We start from the raw sequence: 17386 nt of genomic DNA, 5'->3' as shown, positions 1-17386 counted from the left end.
ATTTGTGAACTGAACCTGAGGAAATTGAATTTGAAGTTTATGAATGCTGCAACTGTCACATCATAGTGAGGAAAATGTAGAAGCCATTTAGAGTACTAGGATATGACAGAGTCTTCAGATACATATTCCCATGTCTTTGAAGATGCAGAGTGATTGAAAAGACAGTGAAAAGAAACATTTGGATGACTTAACATTGTAAAGACAAGCACTGAATACAAAAACAAAGAAAGCCTGCTGGACATTGCCATCAGAAAGCACAGGTTAGACCTCAGTTTGAGCACTGCATACAATTTTGGGCATCACAGCAAGGGCAAAGATGTTAGACTTCACATCTATGGAGAAAACGGAATTATTCTTCTTACAGCAGAGAAAGCTAAGGAAAAATTCTGAGTGATGCATATTCCCTGTTCCAAAATACTTTCATGATAAACTATCACCATTAGTATCATCAAGAATAATTTTGAACTTATAACCGCTGGCCTCATCTTGGTAATACAAATAGTGAAAGAAATTATAATAGGCATTTAAATGCTGAAATATTTTGCATGTTGAAGAAATAACATGGAGGTTATTTGTCCACACTAAATTTACGTATTGTTTTCTATGCAAGATTAAAAGAAAAATTAATTGTTGTTATGCTTCACTGCAATTTCAAGACCCACTATTTTCAGTGTCATCACAAATGTTAAAATTTTTATAAAAGCACACACAATACCCCATTATACATTTTTATTTAATCCCAGATTAACAGAAAGCCTGGACCAGGACTCTTCATTGATTAAGAATTACTGCTTATTATAAATGAATAGATTCTAGCCAGAGGTTAAAAAAAATCTATGAACAGTTGACCTGTATCTCTAGTAATTAAAACTTTCCTTCTAAAACTCTGTCAACATACACATACACATAGACAAGAAAACATCGATGTTATGGTAGATGGGAAAACTGGGAAGGCAGTTCAATGCTCCCTGTCTGCAGAGTTCAGTGATACGATCTTTTTGCTTGTCAGGACTTTATGTTTGTTGATCTCTCTTCTCCAAATACAGTGATACTGCTTTACAGATCGAAAGATCTCTTGTCTACTGGCTAAAAATTACAGCTTATAACAACCAGTAACAGAATTAAATTAAGCTACTTTACAGTTTAGGTATCTTTTTCCTGCAGAGAGAGAGAGAAAAACCACCTTCTCTTTTGAAGATCAGAAGGTTTCTGAGCATATTGTTCACACCCACAGTCTGCTCAACTGCCTAGGAATGAATCACATAGTTTTTGGCAGGCAGTTGTGTGCAATTGACAATTAGTTAGCATTCCACAGCCCAGTCAGCTAACTATTGCTGACCAAATCTCATTTCGTATATATCCACTGGTGCCAACACATCTGCAGTCAATTTGTCCCAATACATGAAAAAGAAACAGTATAAAACTTGGTAACTTGTTTGGAAAAAGTGCTGTCTTCCTTTCCACAAACCTTGGTCTTTAAATCATTAATTTTCCCACTTTGCTCCACAATACAAAAATACAGAAAAAAAATGAAAAGATTCAGTCTTTACCTTGTGGAAGCTTATAATAAGCAATAAGTTTATGGAAGCTTGGTGAAGTAACTTTGTCTTTACATAGATGGGTGGATGTTACAGATTTGCATTCCAGATGCAGAGCATAGCATCATTAAATCGATCTGGTAGAACATAATATACTTCAGAGTGTTACTAAAACTAATAAACTATAAATTATATCATAAAGTCTTCAAATCATCTGAATAAATCTTTCATAAAATAATTTATGTAAAGGAGACAATGGTATATATATCATCCAATCATCAAAATCAATATCTCGTTTACTTTCTAATAGTATTGCTTTGTTCACTTAATGTCCCTGCAAAATAAAGATTCCAAAATTAACATTGCTTTGCAGGGACTAAAATAGAGTAAAATACTTGTCTGAAATACTTCAAGTGCTAGTGTAACTGACAATATCTTCATGTTCACATTTTCCCAATAAAAGGTAATTAACCAGCACAGATTACTTTGCAGCAACATTGAACTGCCTAATAAACATTCTCATGTAACTTATGGCTCACTAGATAATTATAGTATACAATTTATGTAAGAGTTTAATCTTAATATTCATCATGCATTTTTATTGCAACAAAAGCAGAAATTGAGGGAGGCATTGAAATTTTTGCTTGTTCAGGAAGTATTAAAAGTAGCCAAACAACTTATTTCAAGGGGATCTAATGACACATGAAGTACACAATTGTCTTTTACTTCTGTGTTTAAATCCTATCAAAACTGAGAGATTGAAAATTTCTTTTGTCTTGTGGCTTGAGTGTCTTGTGTGACATTAAGCCAGCCACCTCAAGCTCGAATCTAACAGGACAAACATATTCCTCATTCTCTGCTAATTGGCAGCTTTCCTTTGGAAGGTTAGTGTGAATAATGGAAAAATGGTCCAGCAGCGAGTTTTCATGCAAGGTTTACAGCTGAGTTATGTTGGGACACAGTTGTCTCACATGACTTAGGAACTTTTGATGTTGCAATGATGAAATAGGGAGAAGTTCACTCCTTAGTAATAATGCCTATTTTCTTAAGCGTACACAAATAATACAAAAAACTGTAACATTTCAAAAAGATTTCAAAAGTAAACTCAAGACAAAGATGTAAATGTTGATCAGAATAGATTTCAATAAAATTATAGAAATGCCAGCAAAGGAGAAGGCCATTCCCATTCTGCCATTTGACTCTATGCCAGTATCAGGCTAATTGTATATTAATGTTGTCTATTCAGTTCCTATCATTTAACTCTTGATTTTTAACATAGCAGCAATCTTAACCAGGTGAGAAAGAATAGTTTGGGGGTGGATCTATCATAAATTCAGAGGAAGTAGAAACATGATTGTAACCAAACTTCAACATGCAATTCTTGGATTTATCTGAGGTTTCACTGCTTGCATACAATTGACTCAGAAGAGTAGCTGGAATCATTTGGATACCAGTGAAACTGATATTTCATCACTGTGAGAAAGATGTGCTGTGGTCGGATCAGTTCAGTAAACAGTAGAAGGGAAATCAATGGAGGGCCCAAGGCCACAAGAAGCATTATCCACATTGGAAGATATAGGGATAGACAGTCAGCTTACTCAGTTTCCAGAACAATTGTGCATGTGTTTATGACAACAAACTGAGATTGTTAAATCAGATTGGCTATGAAGATAATAGCTAATATTGGAGAAACCGTCTATGCCCCTAGGTTTGAATGTACAAAATTCCATGACACTAGCAGGGTAAGTATCTGCTGGCCCCCAGTAACACTTATCCACCAGGCAATAATTTTAAACATAGATTTAACCTTGCATCAGACGTAAAGTCATTGACCTGAAATGGAAACGCCATTTCTCTCTGAACAAACTCTGTTCGACCTGTTGGACATTTCTGGTGCTTTCTGTTTTTGCTTCAGAGTTCTAGTGTCCTCAATCATTTTTTTGTTAAAAACGATTAACTAATCATTAATCTCACTGTTGTCTGTACAATGTTCTTCTACATAATTTTGCTGCAACATTTGCCCATATAGTAGCTGTGACTAAATCTCCCATCTCCTCAACTATGATGTGCTATGGAACATCCTGCAGATATGAAAAGTCTTAAGTAAAAACAAATGTTCTTTTCTGTTAAATCCCATGAGTATTTCTGCTTTGCATGTTGGGAAAACAGACTCCATGACTTTCCAGCCATATATTTGTATTGAACATGCTGAATGATGGATGAGGTTAGATTTCCAACTGAAGAGCAGATAATGCCATTTACCACATATGCATGTCAATGCTGTCACACACAAGGTCTCTGTCAGTGTGCTCAAACTTAATCAGGAGAAATAGTCAAAAGATCATCAAAAGAACAAAATGAACCTCAGGAGAGTAAGGCTCCCATATTGTGAATAGTCCTTATAACATGGATAAGTTGTGTTCCATTGCTTTGAAATTTCAAAGTGCTTCAGTGGAGAAGGTAGAGTTACACTTACATGCCTTCACCTTGTGACTTACTGATCTCAGGTAAGTCATTGTGGGAATTAAGTACAGTTATGGATATATTACATTATATTTGACACATTACATGTATAGACTAAACTCAAACATCTACAGCTTTTTGTTTTAGGTGACCTTTCAACCACACATCTCAGACATCACTAAGGCCTTTTATTTCTAGGTCCATAACATCACCTGCCTCTGTCCAGCCTCAGTGTTTTTGCTATGAAACCTCCAGCGGTGATTTTGTTACCTTCAGACTTGACTATTCAAATATAGGCTGGCTTCTCACCCTCCACAAACCTGAAGTCATCTTTGCTCCCTGTCTTCTAATTTAAACCAAATCCCTTTTACCCATTTCTGGTCTGCTCACTGATCTACCTTCGCCCCCAGGTAAGCAATGTTTCAATTTTCAAATTTTCATTCTCATTCTCAAACCATTTCATGGCTTGGATTCTACCTGCATTCCTCTACGTCTGGTTTCTCCACCTTGATAACCTTCCCTTCAGCTTTCTCAACCTATCTGCCTCTGTACATGACTTTCCTCCTGTACGACATTCTTTAAAACTGATCTCTTTAACCCAGATTTAGTAAGTTAATGTTAATATTTTCATATGTTGTCTGGGTGTTATATTTCATTTTATATTGAGCTTGTAAAGCACCTTGGGACTTTTTCACATGACATATGCCACACAAGTACGAATTGTAGTTGCTGCAAGGTATAAGAACAGAGTGAAAGACAAATGAAAATTCAACATTGATTGTCCACATGTAGCTCACAGCTAGCTTCAGAGTGCAATTGACAGAAAACCCTCCTTACCAAGTTGTGGGAGCACTTCAGTAAAAAGTCAAAGACAATCAATGATAAGCATCAGTTATCTCAATTTTCTTAATAGTTGTTCTGCAGTGGAAACTCAACTGGACTCACCACATGAACACAGTGGCTGCAAGAGCAGGTCAGAAGCTTGCAATGTAACTCACCTCTTGACTCCTCAAAGCCTGTCGACCATCTGCAAGTTAGGCGTCAGGTGATGGAATACTCCCCGGTTGCCTAGATGAGTACAGACCCAACAACACTCAAGAAGCTTGACACCATGCAGGATAAAGCAATCCGCTTGATTGGCAGCACACCCAGAAACATCCTCTCCCTCCACCACCAACACTCAGTAGCAGCAGTGTGTACTATCTCCAAGATGCACTGCAGAAATTCATCAAAGATCCCCAGACAGCACTTTGCAAACCCACACCCACTTAAATCTGGAAGGACAAGGACAGAAGATACATGGGAGCACCACTACCTTCAAGTTCCCCTTCCAGGTCACTCACCACCCTGACTTGGAAATATATCGCTGTTCCTTCACTGTCACTGGTTCAGAATCCTAGAATTTTCTCTGTAATGGCATTGTGGGCCAACCCACAGCAGGCAACTGCAGCTGTTCAGGAAGGCAGTTCACCACCACCTTCTCAAGGGTATCTAGGGATGGGAAATAAATGCTGGCCAGCCAGTATCACCCACAAACCATAAAAATGAATAAATTTAAAAAGTCAAATGCACCATTAATTTTAACCAATCAGTCATAATTAGTAATTCAGAAACTATGACATTTATTTGCCTACTTATTTAACCAAGGTATCAAGACATCCAAAATAAAGTACAACATTTTAAAAAAATAAAGTATACCCAGATAAAAGATGTCCAAAGAAATATTTTATCAATATTGTTTGTGCTCTTTGAAACATGAAAGATGATAGGACTTGAACTGTCTACCAGCATCATGCCTGGAATAGCAACTATTTAATCTGCCTCTGCAATCTTGTGAAGATTAGATGGAAGGGCAAAACACTAGACAGTGAGTTGCTCATCTGAGCTGACATGCCAAGCAACTATACCATACTGAGTCAATCACAACAACAGACAGCTGCTCATGTACTCAGAATGCTTGAAATTATCTTATTGAAGTGCAACTTTGTGAAAAGCTTGAGTCTGGAGTACACTCTTAGCGTGGTCAAAGCAAATGATACAAGGACACTCCGAAGGCTTCATTTGAGAGTTATGATATCAACCTTAATCCATGGGAGAAGTTCCTGAGGATTTCTGTACTTGATACAACCAAATGGCAAATTGTGCAGCCTCCTTTAAGTTCAAGTGCACTATCAGAAGGGAAGAAAGAAATGAACGGAGTGGAAATCCCAAGCCAGAAACTTGTCCAGATCGCAATCATCTGAGATATCCTGCCCTATTTACAGTAGAACATGCTGGGCACAAATTGGCTTTAGCAATCAATTATGTATCACTATAACCCAAACAAACTACCCAAATGATCGACACAGTTGCCTTCATCTCAATGACTGAACAAGTGAGAAGCTTCTTCATCGAAGTATTTATTTCTAGTGACTTGATATTACAGAACTTGATTATTACTGAAAAAGGACACATTTTGTTGAAGGTTTTCAATTTACACCTGTCATAACCATTCACAAGAAATATAAAGGAAAAATAAATCAATTTTTTTTGTGAGGAGAGTGCTGATTGTTTGGCAGATAGACTGATTGGTTGGAAGAATTGCCATGGCGGATCCACCAGTAAATGCTGACTGACATTTAACTATCAAGCTTTGTTTACATTTTAAATAGGGCACATTGACATGAACCAGAGAATGTTTGTCCTATATTTTGTTGCATTGAATCAGGCACAGTGTGTGCACATGTTCTTTCTGCCTGCAAAGAACAGGGCCCTATGTATTAATATTTATAGCTTCCAATATAAGCAAGCAGTGATTCTGAGAGCTCTATTGACAATCCTAAATTGGCTGCTAGCATAATTCTTCATTAACTCAGGATTATGTAGTAAAATATTGATCAATCGCAGAATCACATCTGAAGTTGGACACTGTGTTGTGATTTTTGTAACCAACACATTTACGGTGTAAATGCAGTCAACTTAAAGAATAGCACTCAAACCACAGAACTAATGTACCCAAGAAAATGCAATTTTCACCACTCTTTTTAGTTTTACCTTTTGGCTTAATCACACAAGCTAGTATTCACAGTGTGTTCTTGCCATTTTGATAAAGAACGATCGTATTCATTATTATTGATTGTTTGTTATAAATAATTTGTTATGATATAGTATTGTCTTCCTCATTCACAGAGCAAATTTAAGCTCTGTATATAAGCAAACTAATTTTAAAGATGCATAATTCTGTGTGAAGCCTTTGCATGTCGGTAATGGTAGCCGCCAAAAATTTACTTTCAGCAATTATCATTAATACTTCATTAATTGTTGACAAATTTCTCAGCTGAAGTAATGACCAATTTTCTTTAATTTTACAGATGTCCAACATTTAGCAATTATAATCACAAGTAATTGAAAGGTCAAGTCAATCACCAAATAGATTGCAAAGCAAATTGCTCCGTCAAATGAAACAATTACACTACCATACAGAACAACAAAACCCAAAGTGTTTTGTACAAGTTGTAGCCAAAAGCAAAAGCATTATTATTTGCTTCTGTTTGTAAACAGCTCCAAAATGCTCATATATTAGAGGAAGTACAACAACTAATACAATAACTTAATAGCCAAACAGAATAGTTATCCACATTTCCCATGACGAAAGAAACTCATGACACAGAACAAAACTCAGTACAGCATACATCATGTACAAACACATGTGTGTTCATATATTTCCTTTAATAACCTCAGGACGATACAAAGCATTTTACAGTCAACAAAGTGCATTTGAATTCTAGTTATTTTTATAAAAAATAAGAAATGAAGAAGCCAATTGTGCATGGCATTGTCCCACAAACATCTATGAGATAAATGACCTGATAATTTCAAAGGTGTTGCTTTAGAAATAAATATTGTCCAGGAGATCTCTTTACTCATCTTTAAGTAATGCCATGGGAACTTTTACATCATAGAAACATGAGAACAGAACTAGGCGACTGAGGCCCTTGAGAGTGTTCATTCAATGAGATCATGATTGAACTGTGACATAGCTTTTTTGCCCTACATCTGCTGATAACTTTGGTTAACAAAATGAACCTATCAATTTTGAATTTTAAAATTAACAAACTATTCTAATTTCAATTGTCCTTAGAGAGAGGGATATGCAAAATTCTATCATCTTTCCATGCAGAGTTGTTTCCTATTTTTAATTCTGTTTCTTCTGGCTCTGAGCTTTAAACAGTGCCTCTCCTAGCCAGCAGAAACAGTTTTCTTTTCTGTTTTTTTCCTTCAATACCTTGAAAAATTTGATCAAATTACCCTTTAACCTTTTACATTGTAGAGAATACAATGCTAGCTTGTTGAACATTTTCATTAATTTTATCCTTGGAAATCTACATATCATTCTAGTATATCTATACTGCACACTATTCAAGATCAATATGTCCTTCCTAAAGTATGGTGCCCAGACTATTCAGGGTATATCAGCTGTGTTCTAACTAGGGCTTTGAACAGCTGAAACCTGACTGAAATCTAGGATAGAAATCTACAACCCCCACTTGTGAACTTGAGGGGGCTGGGGTGGGAGTTGATGTGGGGGAAGGGGGTGGTGAGGTGGGGAGATGCAGACCAGAAAGAATAGCTAGCCAATCTGCTTCCCATTCTTCCTGAACTGTCCAGAGTAGGTGACAAAACCAGTTCAATCACCCTTAGGCCTATTGAAATTAAAGAGCAGTTAAAGGCATATTTCCGCCTCAACTGAAGGACGTGTGCATACCGTCAGGTGGTGAGGTTCCCCAGTGGAGGGCTCTTAACATGGCACTTCTCTTACCTTCCATCAGGGTCCTCAGGCAGAGGATATTACATGCAGCAGTCCTGTGTTATCACAGATTGTGGTGATTTACAAACTCCCAGTCCAACTGGTTATTTTGCAGTGTTGTGGAGTCCGTGGATCACATATGTATTGGTTGCAGCCAATTGGACCACGTTTTCAGTTACTTGAAAAATCCTACATTGTGCTTTTGGTTGCAATTCAACCCCATACTCCTGATCTTTGGGCACCCAGTGGAGATGTGTGAGCAAGTCAGAGGACCACCTTATGGATTGCTGCTAGGCCTGACCAACTTGCCAATAACAGGCCAAGGCAGCAGGCTGTACAAGGGGTTAAAACTGATGAATGACGACATTTATGCCTGGGTGTCCTTGGAGAGAGAGAGAGCACACGGTGTCCACAAATACTCTCAATGTCTCCAGCCAGAGATGGTCACAACATGGTGTAGAGTGCTTTATCTCCCTTTGCTACTCCATTTCTTTATATATAAATTAATCGATTGGAAACCACGTGTGATTTGCGAGTAATGTTTAGCAAGTGAAAAAAAGACTGTGAATTATTTGGCCATGAAAAACAAAGCATTCAGTTGTGTGTAAGAACACTTCTGGATATAAAAAGGAAGAATGCATGTACTGCAAAAGGTGGAATGAAGAAAGCCAGCTCACCAACTCGAGCAAAAAGGCAGAAAAGAAGGAGAATGCCCTGTGCACGTTGAGAACACCTCCCAGTACTCTCTTTTTTGTGATCTTCCCCCAGTATCCAAACCTGATACTCCCACCCATCCAGTCCCCACTGCTCCACCAGTACATCCTCTCTTCCTGCTGGTTCCTCATCCCTCCCAACCAAAACACCTGAAATTACCTTTCAAACTGGCATCCAGGTACCTTCTCGTCAGGACGGATTGCAGTGTGAGGATAGTCATAATTGAGTTCTGGCAATTTTCCAGCCAGTCTGATTGGCCAACAGCTCTCAAGAGTGGGATTTCCTGTCCATGATGGATAGAAGTCCCACTCTCCATTAGTTCTGGCCTCCCCTACAATATTGTGACTGCAGGATGGCCTTTATGGAATTGGTTGGAAAGATTAGCTTTTCTACGGGGATGGTGTAGTGGAATAGAATGGTAGAAAACTTAATCTTGCCCAGTGGCAAAATGACAATGCCCTTTGCCCCAGCCACAAAATGCACTTCCTAAATTAATTCATGTTTCAAACAGAGGCCATTTGACCTCTTGACTCCAAGTTTGTACTATTTATAGCAAACCAGTGCCTGTCCCATTCCCCCATTCAATCCCCATAGTCGTTTACTGTTATTTTCTTCACCTGTCCATCCAAATTCCTTTCAGAGTCATTAACCATCTCATCTTTCACAACTCACTTGGACAATGAATTCCAGATCTTAACCACTTGCTACATATAAAAAAGTTCTTTCTCACACGTGCACTATGTTTTGTTTTCAATTCATTCATTGGATAGAGGTGTCACTGATTTAGTTAGTATCTACTCTCCAGCCCTAACCATCCAGAGGACAGTTGAAAACCAACCAAAATGCTGTTGTCACTGGAGTCACATATAGATCAGACCTGGTAAAGTTGGCAGATTTCCTTCCCCAAAGGACATTAATTAATCCGTTCTCATTTTAACAAAACATAATCATCAATGGTTACTATTAGGCTAGATTTTGAATCTAATTTTTGTTGTCTATTTGCCATAGCGTGATTTGAACCCATTACCAGGGCAAAATGGATAATTTGTCTAATGGCATTACCATCACAACACACAAGTAACCCTTACTCAATATGTTAAATCTACATACCCCAGTCCTTACTCCTATCAAGTAATGGGAACAGTTTTTCTTTTGCAACGCTGAAAAGCCATTCTGAGGCAGGCTTACTGGATCCAAAATATTAACTCTGTTGAGCTCTTTTACTGGGACAATACACACATCCTAGGGCAGGTGAAACAAAGACACACAAGAATTCTTTGATGCATGCATTCTAACCAGAACACCATCAATAAGCACATCGACTTAGATCCCATCTACCTTCCCTTGAAAAAAAGAACCACAAATGACATCACTCACCTTAAGAAACCAAGACCTGTAAATAGAGAGGCAGGACGTACCACCAGCACTTCACCGGAGACTCTCACTGATAATTCTACCTAGTCATGGTGACGAAACATCTGAAAACAAACATTCCAGCTCAGCGAGCTAATTTGCATACTTATCATTAACCTGAGCTACAAATCTTCTCGAAAATCTAACAACTTCTGTTTTTGTTTCTGTAATCATCTTGTACATTCCTATAATGACTTCAATCTCCTTTGCTCCAAGGAGAACAGTTGCAACTCCTCCAAACAAATATTGTAAATAAAATTCCTTCACCCCTGAAACAATGCTGGTGAATATTCTCTGCACTCTCTTAAGGGAGCTCACCTAAAATACGGAAAACCAAATTAATGGTCTACTTGAGTTGAGGCTTAACCACAGTTTTAGAAAGCTTCAGTATAACCTTCCTACCTTTGTGTTCAATACCTCTAGTTATTAAACTTAAGCTTCCATTAGTCTTGCTAACCATTCATTTGTCATTTTCAAAGAACAATGTACAAACATCCCAGACATCTGTATTCCTCACAAACCTCAGAAATGTGTAATAGAATCTCTTCGTATCTCTTCTACCAAAATGTATCATCTTGCACTGCTCTGTATTAGCTTCCATCTTTTCTTTTCATTAGAGGTAATGTTTTGAGTCCAATACATTCTGAAGAGTTGGAGATGAAGTTCAAACTGGAACATCACCATGTGGGAGGTGATGAGTTGAAATAGATTGTCAGAGTAGTGCAAGGTAATAGGGAACATCTAGGCACTTGGAGAGCACCTGGTGATAGGCTGGTCCTGGTGCTGCCAGTGTCATCTCCTGCCATTACCTCCCCTTATTAGATGCAAAGTGCTACTAGAAAATGGCTGGAAAAATGCTCACTGTGGGTGGGTGGGGTAAGTGTCAATCTGGTGGGGGAAAGAAAAGAGACCACACTTGCTGGATGTGGTGACATTATAACAACAGATATATGGAACAGCCTTTTGCAATGTGAGGATTTAATACTGCCAGGGATGCAATGGAGCAGACCATAGAGCTGTTGAAGGAATGGTTTTGCTGTTTGGACCGGTCTGAGATGGTGACCTTCAGTACAGTTAGGACAGAACGTAGCACATAATGTTGGTGTGCTGTACTCTGCGCAATCACAGCAGGCAGCAAGGCTGGTAGGTAGGATAGATGCTGAGGAACTGGAAATATCAGTGTAGTCTTCTTTCTCTTCTGAGGAAGTTGCCTTTGCCCATGCGCTCGGTTGCCATTGCTCCTAGAGCTCGGTTGTGTTGGGCGCTACAACCCTGACAGATGCTCATTGACACCCGATTGAGAACTGGCAGCAGCAGACCATTCTGGACAACCCTTGAATTCAAAGAGTGGTTTCCATTGTCAGGATGAGCGACAGCCTCTACTGACTTTTGTTTGTTTCCTTTTGCTGCATGTAAATAAAAGCTCGTGTTTGGATTTGTCAAATTGCTTACCCATAGATAATGTTCCACCACTGAACAATGACAAGCTGCGGTTCTACAGTGGGGATAAGGTAGCGCTGCCTTACAGGGCGATCAGACAGAATGTAACTACGGGCAGGTTAAGTATATGGCGTGATGGTTAACCTGTGACTAAGGTAAGAGAATCCAGTTGGATGTGTGGGGGAGTGTCAACCATGCTGCATTGCTAACACTTCTCCAGGTACACTGTTAACTTTCAAGTATGGCACAGACACAAGGGATGTTACCTGCTGAGTGGTGAGTAATTCTGGGTATGGCACGTGGTAACATGGAATAGAAATCAGGTATGCGAGGCACCACAGGAGTAGAGGAGGTAATTAATTTGACAAATTTAGTAACAACCAGTGAGTAAACTCATTGGGCTTCATAGCGAGTCTCAGACCAGAGGAAATCATCTCAGAATAAGGGATCACACATTTAGGACAGAGATGAGGAAGAAGTTCTTCTCTCAGAGGGCAGTGAATCTGTGGAATTATTTTATTGCAGAGGACTGTAGTGGCTTGGTTGTTAATTATACTCAAGGCTGAGGTAGAAAGATTTTTCATCAATAAGGAAATCAAAGCCTATCAGGTAAAGGCAGGAAGGAAAGATGAGGATTATTGGATCAGCCAATGGCAGAACAGAATTTATGGGCCAAATAGCCTACATCTGCTCTCACATCATATGGTCTTGCAGGCTTAAGGAAACAGATTGGGTTAAGCAACACTGAATTTGAAAATGTAAAGCAAATTAATTTTCATTGCTAAGTACCATGCATTTGCAGTAAGTACCATGTCTGAAACTCTTGGAGAAATTATTCTTGGAAGAATTTAAAAAGTTATTACCTTTAGTAATTAAAGTCCAAGTTGAAGAGCAAGAGCAGCAACTGTGAAGCAGACAGCAGTGATGGTAAACATAAATGAACTGATCTAATAAACAAGACCTCGTTTCCATTACTCCATAGGACCAGGAGGGATAGATGGTGGGACAATGTAAGGAAGGCAAGTAACCTGTGCAGAGAAGACACAACTGGGATTTCCTCCTTAGACTAGAAAAGAAAATGCTGTGGGTGGAATTGAGCATTGAAGACCAGTGTTTCCATGTAACAAAGTAGGATATTTCATTCAGAGCATTGCAAATGGCATGGGAGGTTCATGAGACTTATTGAGGCTCTTCATAAAGAAAAAAAAGTCCAAAAAAAACCTAAATCAAGCAAAATGTTCAGCTCAGTTGACTGAAACCAAATTGAGGATTTCTGCAGTCAACAGTAAGTGATATCATCATTAGAAATCAAAAGAACCATAAGAATAGCACCTTATTCTCCTCCTGTGGTTTGGATTCTTGATCCACATAATTTATGCTTTCTTGATGTTTTCCAGGCATGTTATTTCTGCCAGATTGGCTGTCTTCAATCCATTTTGCCACTTGTTAAAGGATGTTTGTTTATAATAAATACTGTTTTTGTGGTTATTTCTGAAACCTGGTGAGTTTTTATTTTAATCTTAGGGATCAAATTCAAGCATATTAACCATTGAATTGGACATTCATATTAGATTAGATTCCCTTCAGTATGGAAACAGGCCCTTCAGGCCCAACAAGTCCGAACCGACCCTCCAAAGAGTAACCCACCCATGACCCATTCCCTTACTATCACTATGGGCAATTTAGCACGGCCAATTCACCTGATCTGCACATCTTTGGATTGTGGGAGGAAACCGGAACGCCCAGAGGAAACCCACACAAGCATGGGGAGAATGTGCAAACTCCACGCAGACATTTCCCTGGCACTGTGAGAAAGCAGTACTAACCACTGAGCCACCGTACCGCCCCACTTGTGGAATAGTAAAGCTTAAATTCCAGGGTACTTTCTCATTAGCTTTATGGCTAACAATAAGAACAAGTTGTATTTCTGTAGCACCCTAAACATAATAAAACATCTCAAGGTGCTTCATAGCTGCATTATAGCAAGATGTAGAAATATTAGTCAGGGTGAACAAAAGCTTGGGAAAGAGTTACGCCTCGAGGAATCGTGGAGGATAAAAGTGATGTAGGGAGTTGGAGCGGTTAAGGAAACTGAAGCAAGGCCGTCAGTGATAGAGTGATCAGAATTGAAGAACAGGTTTGGAGAAAATATATGGAGAAGACAGAGATAATGGATTAACATTCAGTGACTTCAAATAGACGAGACTTAACAAGAAGAGATAATGAATGAGCTGACTATCTCTCACCTCTTGGCAGAAAGCTGCGTCTTGTAGACTTGTCTGTTTTATCCTCCAGGTTTACACAAGGACAAGGATTAAAAATACTTTCAATTCGACTTCCCTCATCACCCAGTGTTTCAGGGAAATGAAGAACCTTTCTCACTCCAAATGATGTAAACCAGTTTGAAAAATAAAGAAAACAGGATGAATGAACTTAAATCAATATACAAAAAACTGAATCTCAAGAAGTGACTATTCAATTGCCTACATCAAAGCTACCAGCACCCACCATTGCACCAGCTGCAAAGTTCAACTCTCTGTTCTTTCTGAATTGAATGTCTTCTTTTTAACTTTTATTTTTATGGATTCACCTCTCATCTGTGATCCCTGTGCAGGCGTGTTGTTTTTCTAATTCTTCTTGTTTTGAATAATGAGTAAACTCAATCTTTTTATTAATTCAGGAAAACCTGGTTAACTTGAGTCCTTGTAAAATGTAAGTTTATCCAGGTCGAGGGAAATGGTATCCACAAAAAAAAATCTTTCTTTAAAATAATCCATGTTGAAACCGATCAAGAGAGTGGATGAATAAAGAAGGGGAGCCACATCAATCTTTCTTTATCCAGGACCTTAAAAGTTTGGATTATTTTGCCTGAAACCATACTGAAATGGAGAACCTTTCTCAGGATCTGGCTATTGACATATAAAATGCTTCTTGGACATTTGTTAATGCCATTCAACCACATTTCTCTGTCCACCACTTTAGTCACCTCTATTTAAAAAAAATATAATCAGGTCTGTCAAGTGATAGTCTCCTTTTCAAAAATATATAGACTCGTTATGAACATTTGAAAGTTTTCAAGATCATGCTATCCGAACTTGTAATCTTGTAATTTTGCACAACAGAAGTAAAACTACTATAATTCCCTGGTTTCACTTCACATCTTCTTTATGTAACATTGTGGCTTGTGCAATTTCCAATCAAGGGAAAGACTTGCTAAATGAGGAGAGCTTTGCAAAATTTTACCTGTCGCACTGAAATGTTCTAATCCAGTTCTCTTAAAATACAAAGATGAAAATGATTTCGTCCTTGGGATCTGTCATTCTTCAGTGCCATTTTTGATTACTGTTATTTTGTTGAGGTTAACTTTGATGGGAACCTGAGCCTGATTTAATATCACCTTTTATTTTGGAGTGTTATTGGCCCTTCCACAGGGAGTCAAAAATTCAGATGTCCCTCAGAAAAGCTAATGCTGGCAGTTATGGAAGAGAAAATTGCAAAGGCATCAAACAGCCTTGGGTTTGTATTTCAGAGACTAGAAGCAGCAGGTTAGTACATTCTTGTATGCATTCTGGCCGAGTGCTGATGACATCGTCATGAGGCAGAGATAGAAGAGATCAATGGAGGATTCAAATCCAACATGAAGACACTCGCTGCATCCTTCAATCTCAGCCCAATCTTTGTGTTGAAAAGGTATCATTTAATCAGGGATTCCAGAGGCCTGAGGAAACCATCAAGTCAATTCTTAATGACTATATAAGTTTGTCAGTTGTTGTAGATATGGAATATTGAAAGATTGTTTTATTTGTGATAAAAAAAATGTTCATTGTCAATAAGTGATTGAACACTTGAACAAGTAGCAAACACTCTGCATGTTATCAATCAAATGGTCACATCTCAAAGTGGAAAGGAGTGCTTTCTTCAGTTAAGTCCAGAGAGATACTCTTCAGTCAAGGTTTCCTGATAAAGTCAGTCAAGGGCAGGGTCTGTGTGCAGTCCAGGGTCTTGGGCAGGGTCAGTGGTCTGTTTATTGTAGTCAGGATCTGAGGATCCATCTCAGTACAGTCCAGAGAGTTGGCCATAGTCTTGAACAACAGTGGAATGGTATCAGGATGTGGAGGCAGCCAATGCTAGGGATTGTGGACAGTAGTCTGGGATGTGAAGGTGTCAAGAACAGTGATGGGAGGGGAAACTCAACATATAAGGAAGGATGGAGGCTGGTAAATCATGGGAGGACATAAGAGGCTATGGGAGGTGGTTGCCACCCCTGTGGCTCTGAGTGGCACCATTCAACTGCAGTGAAGGGGGCTCTGGAGCTGAGGAAGATGGTTAGAGTCTCAGTTCAAGGTGTGAATGGAATTTGTGTGGCTTTGGTTGAGGTGGGCTATGCAGGTAGTACTAGGGACAAAGGACATAATGGCTTGGAGAAGAACTAATAAGCAGGCAGACTCTGGTATCACATTGTTCAGTGTGACCTGCATTTCATTCCATCATCTGCTAATTGCTAAAAGCACCCTGAGGATGGAAAATAGTTGGGACCACAACTAGAATTGGTAGAATCAGTGTCAGGTAATCACAGCCTCCACATCTGCATGACGGTAGTTCCTGTAATGGTAATTGAATAATACAAAATATCAGTAGTGTAAAGGTTCATATCTCTTGCAATCGTATTATTGTGCACATGTCAGCAAGGGTGCAAATATAGATCACAATAATGTCAATAATGTCATTGATCCTTGTCGATTGCAGAGGAACATTTTTGTGAAGCAGAAATAATCACAGGTGACCTTAAAAAGGCACCTAGGGATCACGCTAATATAAAACAGCCTGAAGTGCAAAGGGACACATAGGTAATTACCTCTCCACCTGAACTGCAAGTAAAATGCGAGACTCTCATGTACACCTGCTACATGGGTAATATGCGGGGAAGGGTTCCTTCACATGCAGCACTTAGATTGTACTGCTGTCGATTTGCCACATGACCGTTGAAGAACTCATAAAGATAAGGTCCTAAGACAAAGTACCAAGATGAGTC

This window comes from Chiloscyllium punctatum, chromosome 8 (assembly GCF_047496795.1).
Source record: "Chiloscyllium punctatum isolate Juve2018m chromosome 8, sChiPun1.3, whole genome shotgun sequence".
Taxonomy (NCBI): Eukaryota; Metazoa; Chordata; class Chondrichthyes; order Orectolobiformes; family Hemiscylliidae; genus Chiloscyllium; species Chiloscyllium punctatum.
The sequence above is the reverse complement of the archived record's forward strand: the minus strand, read 5'-3'. Positions refer to the sequence as shown.